Below are 14,521 nucleotides of genomic sequence, written 5' to 3' on the forward strand. Positions count from 1 at the left end.
GATCTGTGTTCTGTGTACTCTTTGGTGTTCTATTGGATTGATGTCACTGTTGTTCGAAGGCTCCACAAACCGTGCCCATATAAGATGGTGACTTAATAAATGTATGTGTTTTGATTGCTCCACCAACCTGTCATTTCCCTGTCTCGCTCCCTCTCTTGGGTCCTCCCTATTCCCTGAGACACAATAATATTGAAATTAGGCTAATGAATAACCCTACAATGGCTTCTAACTGTTGAAGTGAATAAAAGAGTTACACGTCTCTCACTTTAAATCAAAAACTAGAAATGATTAAGCTTAGTGAGGAAGCCTGTTGATGGCACCAAACAGTTAGCCAAGTTGTGAATGCAAAGGAAAAGCTCTTGAAAGAATGTAAAAGTGCTATCCCAGTCAACACACAAATGATAAGAAAATGAAACAGCATTATTGCTGTTAAGGAGAACATTTTGTTGGTCTGGATAGAAAATCAAACCAGCCACAACATTCCCTTTAGCCAAAGCCTAATTCAGAGCAAGGCCCTCTTTTCAATTCTCTGAAGGCTAAGAGAGGTGAGGAAGCTGCAGAAGAAATGTTTGAAGCTTACAGAGGTTAGTGCTTAAGGTTTAAGGAAAGAAACCATCTCTATAAAAGTACAACGTAAAGCAGCCAGTGCTGATGTGGAAGCTGCAGGAAGTTATAAGATCAAGCTGAGATAATGAATGAAGGTGGCTGCACTAAACATCAGTGTAGACAAAACAGCCTTATGCTGGCAGAAGATGCCATCCAGGACTTTCATAGCTAAAGGAGAGAAGTCAATGCCTGGCTTCAAAGCTTCACAGGACAAGCTGACTCTTATCAGAGGCTAATAAAGCTGGTGACATTCAGGGGAAGCCAGTGCTCATTTCCCTTTCCCACAATCCTTGGACTCTCTAGAATGATGCTAACTCCGCTCTGCCTGTGCTCTATACGGAACAACAAAGCCTGGCTGACGGCACATCTGCCTACAACATGGTTTACTGAACATTTTAAACTCACTGTTGAGACGTACTGCCAAGAAAAAGAAAGATTCCCTTCAAAATATCACTGCTCATTGACAATGTACCTGGTCACCCCAGAGCTCTGATGGAGATGTACAATGAGACTAACGTTTTCATGCCTGCTAACACAACGTCCATTCTGCAGCCTATGGATCAAGGAGTTATTCTGACTTTCAAGTCTTATTATTGAAGAAATACTTTTCATAAGGCTATAGCTGCCACAGGTAGTGATTCCTCCGATGGATCTGGGCAAAGTAAATTGAAAACCTTCTGGAAAGGATTCATCCCTCTAGATGCCATTAAGAATATTCATGATTCATTGGAAGAAGTAAAATTATCAACTTTAACAGGAATTTGGAAGAAGTTGATTCCAACCCTCATGGATGACTTTGAGGGGTTCAGGACTTCAGTGGAGGGAGTAACTGCAGATGTGGTGGGAACAGCCAGAGAACTAGAATTACAAGTGGGTGTGAGTGAGTCGCTGCAATCTCCTAGCACGTTAACAGATGAGGAGTTGCTTCTTATGGATGAGCAAAGAAAGTGGAAAAAGCCGTCTCCGAAACAGAAAAGTGTGAGGTGAATCAGCAAAGTGCTGACGTAGAAGGAATGTATTCCTGGTGAAAGATGCTGTGAAGATTGTAGAAATGACTACAAAGGATTTAGAATATCACATAAACTTGGATGATAAAGCAGCAACAGTGTTTGAGGATTGACTCCAGTCTTGAAAGCAGTTCTACTGTGGGCAAATGCTATCAAGCAGCATTGAACACTCCCGAGAAATTGTTCATGAAACGAAGAGTCGATCGATGCAGGAAACCTTGTAGTTGTCTTAGTTGAACAAATTGCCGCAGCCTCCGCAGCTTTCAGTAATCACCACTCTGATCAGTCAGCAGCCATCATCGTCAGGCAAGACCCTCCACCAGCAAAAAGATTACAACTCACTCAAGGCTTAGATGATGGCTAGCAACAAAGTATTTTTTAATTAAGGTATGTAAATTGATGGGTTGTTTTGACACATAATAGACTACAGTGTAGCATAAATATAATTTTCACATGCACTGGGAAACCAAAAAAATCCATGTGACTTATTTATTGCAATATTTGCTTTATTAAGGTGGTCTGAAATCAAACCCATGTTAATCTCTGAGACATGCCTGTAGTCCGGCTGCTATATGGAGAATAGATTATAGGAGAGCGAGAGTGGACTAAGGGAGAGTTTTAAGATGCTATATTTCAGGCAAGAAAGGATGGTGACTGTCGTCATTCGGTGATAGATAGGCAATTTCATTAATACAGAGGCAGCAAAATTCTAAATTGGAGCTATTCCTCTTTGGAAATACCAACGTCTGAAGGTTACAGATGATTCTGGCATAGAGGGATGAGCAAGGCTTGTGCATGAACGCAAGTAAGCATTCCTAGATGGCTCGAGCCGGGAAGACAGGAGGATCTTTCAGACTTTGCAAACACAATGACCACATCTATAATCATAGCTAACAGAAAGCCTGAGATGTTCAAGTTTCATGGCTATAGAGAAAGAATGCAGGACCAAAAGAGACATGGTATACCCTGAAGTCTAGAAAAAGGGAGCAATGGTTTTTCTGGTCTGTCTCTAGAATTACTCAATATAGCCAAAACATTGGCTATGTTTTCACATTCAGTCTGTCTATTTGGCACATATATCCTTATAACACATACAAATGCATCAGGCTGCCTCACTTGGTGGCGACAGCCATTAGGATCACCCACCTTAGTCTTCCTGCACTGATTTCATGCTCAACTAGCAACCTGGTTATAAGGTAGCTTCCCATCGTGATTTTCCTATAAGAAGTGAGTTCCCACACTAGTGATCATGAACTTTAAAATTTGCTTGAAAGTTATGCTTTCATTGTAAATTAATAAATTGGTTCAAAGTTACATTTATGTGAATTCCATGAATCTAACTGATACGAATTAATCCTCTTGACTCTGAATGCTCAGAGAATTACAGGTTTCTGTCTTGCTAAACTGAGGAGCAGGCTCTGAATCCATAGCAATAAGAGGTCCAGCATAAGTAACAGACCAGTCTCTGAGGTGGTAAGAATAAAATTCTAGGGACCCACAATATACGTATGTATAAGGCATTGACAGAGTAAGAGGGGCCATTAAAAGATTTTGAAAAGTAATCTAAAATGTGGGGAAAGAGTCAAATAAATACAGTGTTATAAAAGCCACTGGAAATAAATATTTTAGAATTTAGAAACAAGTCAGCATTCCCAAACACTCCAGAGAGGGCTAAGAGAATGAATACTGAAAAGAGGCCACTTCATTTAGCAGTCAAGTCATTGGTGATTTTTGCCGGAACTATTTCAGCGAAATGGTGGGGGCAAAAATAAGATTGCAAAGACAGCATTTCAGCACAATTCTTTCAAGACGTTTGGCAGTTATGAAAAGAAATAAAATGGCAACTATGAGGGAGGAAGGACCAAAGGAAGCATCCCAGACTTCCTATTCTCTCAATCCAATAAACAAACATGTCCTATTGATATTTCATTCAAATTCTGTTCAAGACTGACCCTTCCTCTCTTTTCCTCAGTTGCTTGTCAAGACTTCTTTGTCACTGACCTGCTTCCAATCTTCCCAATTACTCCCCTGCCTCTGTTTGCTTTTCTCTCCAAGCTATACTCCATCCTGCTGCCAGATTAATCTTCTAGAATGCCAGTTACCTCATGCGAATCCCCACTCAAAAAACTTCAGCAGCAGAGAAGGTAGTAAAAGTGCTCATTACAAGAAAAAAAAATTGCCACTCTGTGTGGCGATGGATGTTAGTTAATTAGACTTATGGTGATCGTTTCACAGCATATACAAATATCGAATCATTATGTCGTACACCCGAAACTAACATAATGTTATGTCAATTACCTCTCAATCTTTAAAAATAAATGATAAAAAATTATATTTGCACTAAAAAAGAAAAAAAAAGAAATCTTCAACAGTTCCTCCCTCTGTCTTATACTCTCCTCAGCATGACATTTGAGCAGGAATAGTCTTCCTCATACATCTTATACCCTGCTTCAGCCAAGATGGATTTCTCACTGTTCTTAAATTCCGAGCCGTCAAGCATGGTCTTCTTTCCCACTGATAACACCATCTGCCTTTTCTCCCGTAATCAATCCCACCTGTCCTTCAAGGCCAACTCAATGTCCAAGGCTTCTAGGGAAAAAAAGGAGGAGGAAGAGGAAGTGAGAATAATTCCTAAACAGTTTTGTCTGTTTTAACTTACTGGTGGGCAAGAAAGAAGGAAAGGGGGAAAGAAAACAGGAAATGGTTAAGAAAATAAATAATAATGTCTATATTAGTGTAGAGATCAATGACTATGCAATTCTGAAAACAATATCATTCCTGACCATGGATTGATATACTTTGATATTGAAGTTTCCTACTGACTTCAAATAATAATGCCTTGTTTTTAAAGTAACATAACCCCTGTGTTAAAGGTTTCTAGCCTTCTATTGAATATATGAACAATTACTATTTGACAGATTTTGGACCCAGCTTTTCAAAAAATTCAAGCACTAGAGAAAAATCCCAGGGAAGCATTTCAAAATTGCACGTACTCCTGGAGATTCTGTTATCACTTCCTTTAGGGGCTACACCCCTAACTGAGAATCCCTGGTGTGTGAATCTTTTCACCAATAAGCGCACTACTTGCCTCAGTTGTGGGTTTGAGAACCACTGCAGAACATGTTGGATGGAAAAAGACAGAACTTTCAGATTACTTATTGCCAGTGAAAAAGAAAACACCAAAAAATGAGAGCAATAAATTGGGTGACTCCAGTTCCTCAGAATATAAAGACTAGCCCCAGGAAAGTTTTTAAATAATATAAGCAGATTTTTCTCTCTCTCTTTAAATAGTCACCTAAGAATTTGAAAAACATGTTAAGGAATGCAATATGAAAGTAAAAATAAATCAGCCAACAGACCGTCTCCAGTCTGTTGGGTGATATATTTAGCATATTTTACAATTAAATAAACTGGCTTTTAGAGTTGTTTTGAGAGTATAAATGACTACTCAGTTTTCCTAATAAGACCACATAGCATGCTATACAGTGTTCATTGTCAATCATATTGACACTGCTATGGCTTGTAGACAGATGCTGCTGCTTTTTCCTGCTACACTGTATTAATAGTCCTTAATGATATGATACAATTCCACTGGAGTCATTTTTTTATTCAGTTTATGAACACCAAACAGTCCCAAGTTGTTTTGATAATTACCTTAGACCTGTGTTATTGTTATTTACACATCGCAATGATAGCCAGTATTTATTTAACATCTTATATTTTCATGACTTTGTGTTTATTTTTGTTAACAAAAGCAAACAGAACTCTTAGAAATAAGTAGGCACTTAGCTGTGATGAACAATACTAAGGAATCAAAAGTTCAAATTCTATCCCAGAGTTTTAAAATCTTAGGGGACTTGGGCTATCACTTGCTTCATTGGCTCTCATTCATGGTGAGCATCAAAATCACTCAGGGACGTTGTTAAACATACAGATTCCCACACTGAAAGGTTTTTATAAGGTCTAAAAATCTGCATTTAAAACCAGAACTCAGGATGGTCCTTGAACTCCAGTTTGAAAATTATTGAGCAACCCTCTCACTTATACATGATGAGACGAGCCCAGAGAGGTTAAATGACTTACCCAAGGTCACATAGCTGGATAATGACAACCACATGTCGAACAGATATGATGTAACTCTCAGTTTTGTGCTCTTCCCACCCTGACACCTGCCTATTTACTCCGCCCTCCTCCTGAATTCCAACAGAGGCGGTCACCTCCCTAGTACTCCCATGAAGGGAAGTTCACAGACAGTCTTCTGTAGGGGACAGAGACCAAAAAGAAGTTACCACTGTGTGAATAGTAGAAAAAAAGCCCTGTTACCATAAAGGGAGTACAAGCCATGCAAACACCAAAGGAACATTAAGGCAAAATGCCAAGAACTTGGTGAGATACACAAAGATTACTATGAAGTGGCAAGCTTACTCATTTACTCACTTAACATGACTAAAATTGTAAAAAAAAAAAAAAAGAAAAGATAATAATACTAAAAAGAATCTGTGCTCCTGATAACCAAATCTCAGAAAGCCTACACCAGGAAGTTATTTTATCTTTCTGGATTCCAGTGTCTTATCTAAAAACGGTATGCCAAACCTACATACTGCACAGAATGACCTTGAGTTTAGCAATCTTATATGAACAGTGTTTTGTACAGTCCTAGCACATGGTAAATACTCAATAAATTTTGTAATTTTTAAAAATATTGTTATATGGTGTAAGGACCAGGGAGATTATAAGCACATACATACCACAGTAGAATTATTTGTACCTATCATCACTAGAGAGCTGTAGAAATTACAAAGTATAGCAGATAGAGGATATAAGAAAGATTAAGGAGAACACCTATATGTAATAACACAGCTAGAGCTAATGGAACATAATGTTGAGCAAAAGTAGTAAGACACAGTAACATAAACACTATGATTCCATTTGTAAAGTTTAAGAGCAGGCACAATTAAACTATATATCATTTGGGAATGCATAGTAAGGAGGCAAAACTACAAAGCGAAACAAGGAATTAATAAAAACACCAGGATAGTGGTTCCCTTTAAGGGTACTGAGGGGTTTGCCACGAGGAAAGGCACATGGGAGGCTTTTAGGGTGCAAGCTGTGTGCTATTTCCTAACCTGGATGGTGGTACACTGGTCTTCCCTTTAAAATAATTAAGTATATTTTTGTGTTTTATGCCGTTCTGTGTTATGTATGTTACATTTCACAATCAAGTTTTAAAAGGTTGTTGTGTTTTTTTTTAAAGATAAATTTAGTAGGTAAAACTCAAAGGAGGCACTAGACATTCCTATTATAGATGTTTGATTTGTCACTCCATATGGACTACTAGGATAATAGAGTCCTGCTGTGCAGCAGGTTTATGTAAATATTTGTCTGTGTACTGGTCCAGAGGACGCACACCGGGAGGTGCTGTGATATTTAATTGCAAGGCACTTGATCAGAGGTTGCCAGGATCCATTCAATACTAAATATATAGCCAACCTAATTCCATATGACTTACTAGTTCAGTGTTGATATATTCAAAATCATCATAGCCTTGAAAATAGCCATGTTTGCTTATTCCAACAATGTTTTCAGCCATAGTTTCTATGGCTCCCACCTGCATATGGAGAAATAATATATGTCCTAAAGGAAAGATGAGCAATTTTCTAAGTTTTACAAGGGCAAGGTTGCCACTTTGAAAATATCCCAGCATGTATTTTGTTTTAGATGTGTTTAGCCAGAATCTAAACTAAAACTTGAACTAAGACAGTAGAGGATGAAAATATTAATGGCTGCAGTTTATCATTCTATTATTAGAATGAATTAACTAGCATTTTTTTGACATCTCAGTAAGACTGCTTTGAATGGTATGTTCATGTGTGTTGTGTCATTTCTTTTAAGTCATAGAATATTAAAAAACTTAACAATAATTGGGTATCAGAGTTGGTGACAACTGCTTCCACACAACTGAATTCTTAAAATGTTTCTAATTTCCTGTGATTTATTATTTGAAGCCAGAAAATGAACATACCTTGTTAATATGTTACTTCAAAATTAATTAATTGGATTTACTTCATGAAATATACAAAGAGGAGAATATAATTTATATGTACAATCTAAAGAATAATAAAACAAACACCCATCTACATACCACACAACTTAAGAAAAAGAACATAACCAAAATCTTTGTTCCCTATCTCCCCCATAAAAGACACTTTCCTAAATATCATGAATATCTCTCCATGATTTTCTTTGCACTTGTACCACATGTATGCAGTACATATAATCACGCATAGTGTCTGGTCTTAGTTACTAGTCTTTAAGCATTATATAAATAAAATCATGTAGTATTCAATAAATTTTCTTTATTCAACATAACATTTTTTTAGATTTGCCATGTTGATAAATATATCTGTACTTCATTTTCAATGTTGGTTATTCAACTGTATGAATATATGCCATAAAGTACCCATTCTTATATTCATACAGAAGGTATTTGGGTTGTTTCCGGTTCGAGGGGTTTTTTAAATTATTATTAGAAAAAAATGATGTTATAAACATTCTTAGACATGTCTCTTGGTGTTCCTGTGCAAAAGTTTCTTACGAGTGAAAATCTGGGAGTGGAACTCTTAGATCATAGGTATGCATGTCTTTAACTTTAGCAGGTAACGCCAAATTATTTTTCCAAAGTGATTGTACAAGTTTATATTCTTGAATGTCTGAATTTACTTTTCCTGGCACAGAGCTCTGAAACCCTTGTAAATTCCTAAGTGATAAGAGCACTCTTGTTCTAATATTTGGTATCTGACCCCTCCCTGACAGAGGGCTCTAGAAATCCTTGTAATTTCCTGGGTGATAGGAGTGTCTCTTATTCTAAGGAGGTCACCCTAGGTGGGCTTCTGGATGTCTCCTGGATACTGTTTCTGGGGAACATGTCCCAAATAAATCCTCCTGCACCCAAATCCTTCAATTGAGTCTGCCTCTGGAGGGGCCCAAATTAAGACAACAGGGAAGCGAAATTTAAGAGCCTCTAAGTATGCAATCCTGCTGTGCCTATGCTGATGTGGCCGCGCCCCAGATTTCTGCAGGTCAGTCTGTGAGGTAAGCTCCTCTCAGAATCCTAAGTAGGAAACAGAGACAAGAGCCCTCTACCCCTTCACTCTCATTGTTACTCTAGTATAATTAATGCTTGAAAAATTGCATGTGTTCCATGCCACTGACTCATGGGTATCCCCTGAATGAGTGATGTCCACAACATCCTGTCCTCAGCATCTCTGCTCAGCTCCCATAGACTCATGCCTTCTTTTCTGGAGTCAATCCATCTCATATTTGGTCTTCCTCTTTTACTGCTGTCTTCTATTTTTCTCAGCATTATTGTCATTTTCAAAGAACACTGCCTTCTCATCATGTACCTGAAGTAGGACAGCTTCAGTTTTGTCATTTTTGCCTCCAGCGATGTTTCAGGCTTAATTAGCTCGAGGGCCTACTTGTTCATCTTTCTGATGATCCAGGGCATCCACAGAGCTCTCCTTCAACACTGTATTTCAAATCCATCTATTTTTTCCCCCATTAGTGTTCTTCATTGTCTAAGTTTTTGCATCCATACATAGTAACTAGGAACATGAGGGTGTGAGTGATCTTCACCTTGGTTTCTAACGACACATCTTTGCTCTTGGTGATTTTTCCGAATTCTTCCATTGCTGCCCTTCTGAGTCTTAGCCTTCTCTTGGTTTCTTGGCTACAGCCTCCATTTGAACTGATAACTGAGCCAAAGTAAGCAAAAGCTTTAACAATTCCAATGTCTTCATTGTGTATTTCTTCTATAGTCACGATTTTTGTCTTCTCGATTTGTAAATGCAATCCTACTGTAGCTCTTTCTTCTTTGAGTTTCATCAGAAATCATTTCAAGTCATTGCTACTTTCTGCCATTGCTAAGATCTGCATATCTTAAGTTATTACTATTTCTTTCACCAATTTTCATGAAAAATTAGGACACGTGTTTCCCAAATAACTTCCCTCTCTCCCTCCTCTCTTCCTTCTTTCCGATGCCTGAAAACAAGCATATTTTCTTTGACTTTCCCTATTTCATATCTTCCTTCTACTGTCAGAAAGCAAACTTCCTTCTTATATAGATTATGAAAATTTTCACTACCATTGGCTGAGGGTATATCCTTTCTATACTACATGAGAAGTCTATGTGCTAGGTCATTCAGCTTCAGCCCAGGAAGAAAGATTAAGGAGAAAGATTAACGAATTTATAAAATTGTCTCTCAACAAACCTTGTTGTATATACTTATTTTTTTTAATTTCAGAAGCCACCATCTATAATTTATTGTTCTGAAACAGCTATTTCACTGGTGGGAACGGATATGGATATGGGGCGGGAAGGAAAATGCAGAGGAAAGAAACAAAAGTTAAATAAAGAACACAGAATTTCAGGACCTTTCGTAGAAAAATAGGTCAATTTCAAACAAATATTTCTCCCAAAATTCAAAGAAACTAAAAGCAAGTGGCCTTTTAAAATAATGAGCCTGAAAACTAACAAGAGATAAAAAATGAGATGAAAAGAAAACAGGAGATGAAAAACGAGTTTATGGAGCTCAGGAATAAGTAGAAGAATAAAATGAAACTCTTACAGAGGTGAACTTCTTATTAGAATCAACAAAAAGTAAAATAGATATGGATAAAAACAGTCAGAAACAAAGAGGACAGGTTTGAGGAAATAACATAAAATGAAATGGAAATGAACAAACAGATAAAATTATAAAGAGATGTTGAATATGAACAACATACACATAATTACTGTTCTGGAAGAAAATACATGGGATGCAAAAAAATCAAATATGTAATTGAATAAATATTTCTGAAATAAAGATTCAAATCTATAGGTTAAAAAGATATAGCTAAAAAAAAAAAAAACCTCATAGACAAGACAGACAACAGTTTAGTGGTTACCAGAGGGTAAGGGGGGGTGGGGGGTGGGAGATGAGGGTAAGGGGGATCAAATATATGGTGATGGAAGGAGAACTGACTCTGGGTGGTGAATTACACACACAATGTAATTTATAGATGATGTGATACAGAATTGTACACCTGAAATCTATGTAATTTTACTAATTGTCACCCCAATAAATTAAAAAAAAAGATATAGCTTAGCCATACCCCAGAAAATTTGATTAGAACTGATTAATGAGACATATCCTAGAAAATGGATATGGGGCGGAAAGTTGTAAGAAGTTACATAAGCAAGAAATAAGGAAGCCCATGAACCAACTCAGCCAAAATGACAAAGAATAGGAGGAAATGAATTCAAAAGATATTGAGGATCCTGACATGTTGGAAGTCAGGATAGTATAGTTGTTAAAAGGCCAGCTATGTAGTTAAACTGCCTGGGTTTAGATCCTAACTCCACCCTTCACCACCCTGTGACCTTGGCAAGTTATTTTGCCTCGCTATGCTTAGTTTTCTTACCCATAAAATGGAAATAATAATAGCCACTCACAAAATATGGTGACTCTGAAGATTAAATGAGATGACACATGTAGTCCTCTTAGAAAAATGCCTGGCGCATATTAAGCATGATTAATTATTAAATTCAACAGAGTTTGGTAATTCTCTGAAAGTGAGAGAGCTAGAGAGAGGGAAGAGACAAAGATGATTCTTAGGTTTCAAGATTAGACAAGGAGAATACAGAAAAGAAGATTATAAAAATTTTCCAAATTGTAAAAGATTCATTTTGAACATTTTAAAATTGAGGTATCTTTGGGCAGATAGATAGAGATGTCCTCTGGGCCCCGAGAGCTTCGGAGAGCAGTCAGGACTGCAGGCAGATGCAGATGCCGTAAACGTGAGCTTGAAGCCATGGATGTGGGTAAAATCTTTGCGATGTACACGAGAGAAGAAAACGGGTGCGAACTGAACCTGTAGAACATCCTCATTTGTAGGCTGGGTAGGCGACTAAGGTCTGTGACAAGGAAGCAGTGGAAAATAAAGAAGATGGAGAGGATAAATGATGGAGCAAAGGCACAAGGACTTTAGAGAGACAGTGGTCAGACATGCAGATGAATGGGTTAGCCTTCGTCAAAAGGACACTCTTTCCACTGACAGAGAAAGAAACTCGTAAGGATGTACGTGGAAGCACATACATTTGTTTGATGGTAGGAAAGCTGAAGAGTTCCCATTTGGTGCTTCAGTTTTGTCTATGAAATAAAAGCAAGGCCATCTGTGGCCAAATATGGGCCGTTGGTGGAGCAGTGAGGGTTAGGAATGCTTAATGATAGAAGGGTGGCGAGAGGTGTGCCTTCCCAAAAAAACAAAAACAAAAAAACCACATTAAGAACCCAGCAGACATTGAATGAAAAGTACGAACTATATATTATTACAGGTAAAAAAAATTTTTTGCAGAATATTTTTCCCTAGGAAAATTTTCACTGTCCTTAATGTAAGAACAAGATGGTTCAATAGATTCAAGATGGAACATTTGAGATAAGAATAAGATGTGACGTGCAAATTTTATATCATGGCTACTTTTACCAAAAAACAAAGTAGAAAATCGTTGATTTTAGTCCATTTCAAGATTAACCTGGCAGTGTAGTGTTGGCTTATGATACAGAATGTCTGTACCCTGCCTCATGTCCCTATTGTCTGCTGAAAGGATATTAATCCAATAATAAAATCTCTCCCAGCACACAATGGAAAGTATTTCCTATAATTTTTTAAAACTAATGAAAAGGAAACTTGAATATGCTGATTAACATGCAAGCTTAGTTATTGGAAAAGGAAAAATTATTGTTTTAATATCCTTTATTCCAGCTACTCTAAAAGATTTTATAACTGATTATAACAAGCTATATAAATTACAAGACTTAATACCAGAAACATCAGTCTCATATCTGAGGTTTCATAGTTAATATAAAATTCTGGAAGACATTTTTGTCCTCTACCTGAATGGCTTCAAACTCTCTTTATTTAGCTTCTATTGTTCTAAGTTCTTAGATTTTTCCACATCAGAAATCTGTGGTTTCCAATGTTTTACTTCCTGTTATGAGATTATTCAAAGTAGTTTGTTTTTTATTGTTGTTTTGCAAAGAGAGGTCGGCTGATCAGTGGTGCTGGGGGATATTTCACAATGCTAGTTCCTTCCTGTGTATGTACTCATATACACACCCATACACACACCACACACACACACACACACACACACACACACACACACTGACCCTAGGTTAAAATAAGTTGCCAAATCTTTGAAGTCTTCAAACCACCATTTCTGGCTCTTCTCCTCCTTTTGGAATCACCTCCTGCCATTCAATTATCCTGTATCCTGCCTTCTCCCCTCTTCCTTACAAAGGGTTTGACAACATCAGTCACAGCTCCTGAGTTACAGTGGCCTACTTGTGCAGGAACCCAGATATTGGGTAGCAAAGGAAAGAGAGGAGGAAGGCTTGCCACTCACCTGGTGGCCTCAATCTTTCTGGCACACCAGTGCTTCTCCTTCTTACAAGTTATATCCTGTCTGTAGACAGACTGGCCCAACAACAAGGTTCTAACTGTTGAAATGAAACTTGCCCCAAAGGGTGTGTGTTGAATCAGACAGGCTTGGGGGAAAGGGAGAGTTGAAATAGGAACATGAATTCTCAAAAACGTAAATTTCTCATGATGGTTTTACTGCTATTTTGCTCTAGAAGATAGCAAGATTAGCATATTCTAGAAAGGAAAATTTTAGTGACACATCAAATGAGAGTTATATGATTAAATGTTATTCCCAAAAAGTTATTTTGAGGTTATTTCATATAGTTAAGTTCAATAAAGTCCTAAATACATCAAATCATTACCTGTACATTACCTGTACATTACCTGTACACCTGTAAGTAAACATCAATAGGTGACTGGGTAGAGTTGAAAAGAGGCCCTCAAATATTTAGATTGTCATTCCTTGTATACATTTAGTTTATGTATGAAAGTGTTTGTCATCTTGATTCAGAATGCAATGACTTTTAGTGGTACTTGTGGAATCATTATTTTCTAGCCTGTGGGGTAACTTATTGTGGAAGAGCTGAACAGATTCTCTGTTAATATTTCAAAGCATCATTGATTTTCTCAGGGAAATCACTAGAAAGATTGGTTCCAAATTTAAAATGCCAACACTAGTAGTTTGCTATTCAAAAATTAGTAACTACAGGGAGTTACTGATGGTAATTAAAAATTCATGTTCCGGACGGACATGTGTAATTCTGTGGGGAGGGGAGGAAGGGGCAAAATCATACTAAGTATGTCAAAGTGAAACAGGTTTTATTCCAAAATGTTCCCCAGAATAATTTCTCAACCATACGTCAAAAATTTGATGCAGATGATTAAATTTGCTGGCATGGTTGGTTGTTAATAGTAAAACCAACAAAGAGAGAGACTTTAGACACTAATACCTCAAGGAAAAAAAAACTTGCATGAAACTATGTAAAGATATCATCTTAAAGTACTTTTTCTCTTAAAAAATAAATAAATAAAAAGCAGAGATCAGAGATGAAGGGAAGGAACATATACTGAGTGACATTATTTGCCAGCCAGACTCTGGCCTAGATGCTCTTCACGCCTTAGGCCATTTAATAATATAGTTAGATAGGGAATGTTCTAAAATTGTGGAGGTGTTTAGTTTTTCGAAGCCAACATAACACTTGACTCACGTGTTCATAATGCAAAGGTTGTTTGCTCTGCCTTTATTTCTCTTAAACAAGATTTTCTCTCTTTTATAAGTCTTTTTTCTTGAATCATCATCTGCCTGAGGCTTGATGTGGCGCAGTCTCTGAAAGACTGGTTTTGGACTTCAACTTACCTTTCAAAATATTTCCAGTGCAGGCCAGTCATTCAGGCTCCCAGGTGCCTAATGAGTCATTTTCCTCTTCCCAGTCAACTTTATCTTT

General features: G+C 37.4%; 1 pseudogene; it reads left to right on the forward strand.

Annotated features, from left to right (window-relative positions):
* The first annotated feature begins 218 nt into the window (after positions 1-218).
* Positions 219-1,977, forward strand: LOC117020639 (tigger transposable element-derived protein 1-like; annotated as a pseudogene).
* Positions 1,978-14,521: the final 12,544 nt, after the last annotated feature.

This window comes from Rhinolophus ferrumequinum, chromosome 3 (genome assembly GCF_004115265.2).
Source record: "Rhinolophus ferrumequinum isolate MPI-CBG mRhiFer1 chromosome 3, mRhiFer1_v1.p, whole genome shotgun sequence".
In the NCBI taxonomy this organism is placed as follows: Eukaryota; Metazoa; Chordata; class Mammalia; order Chiroptera; family Rhinolophidae; genus Rhinolophus; species Rhinolophus ferrumequinum.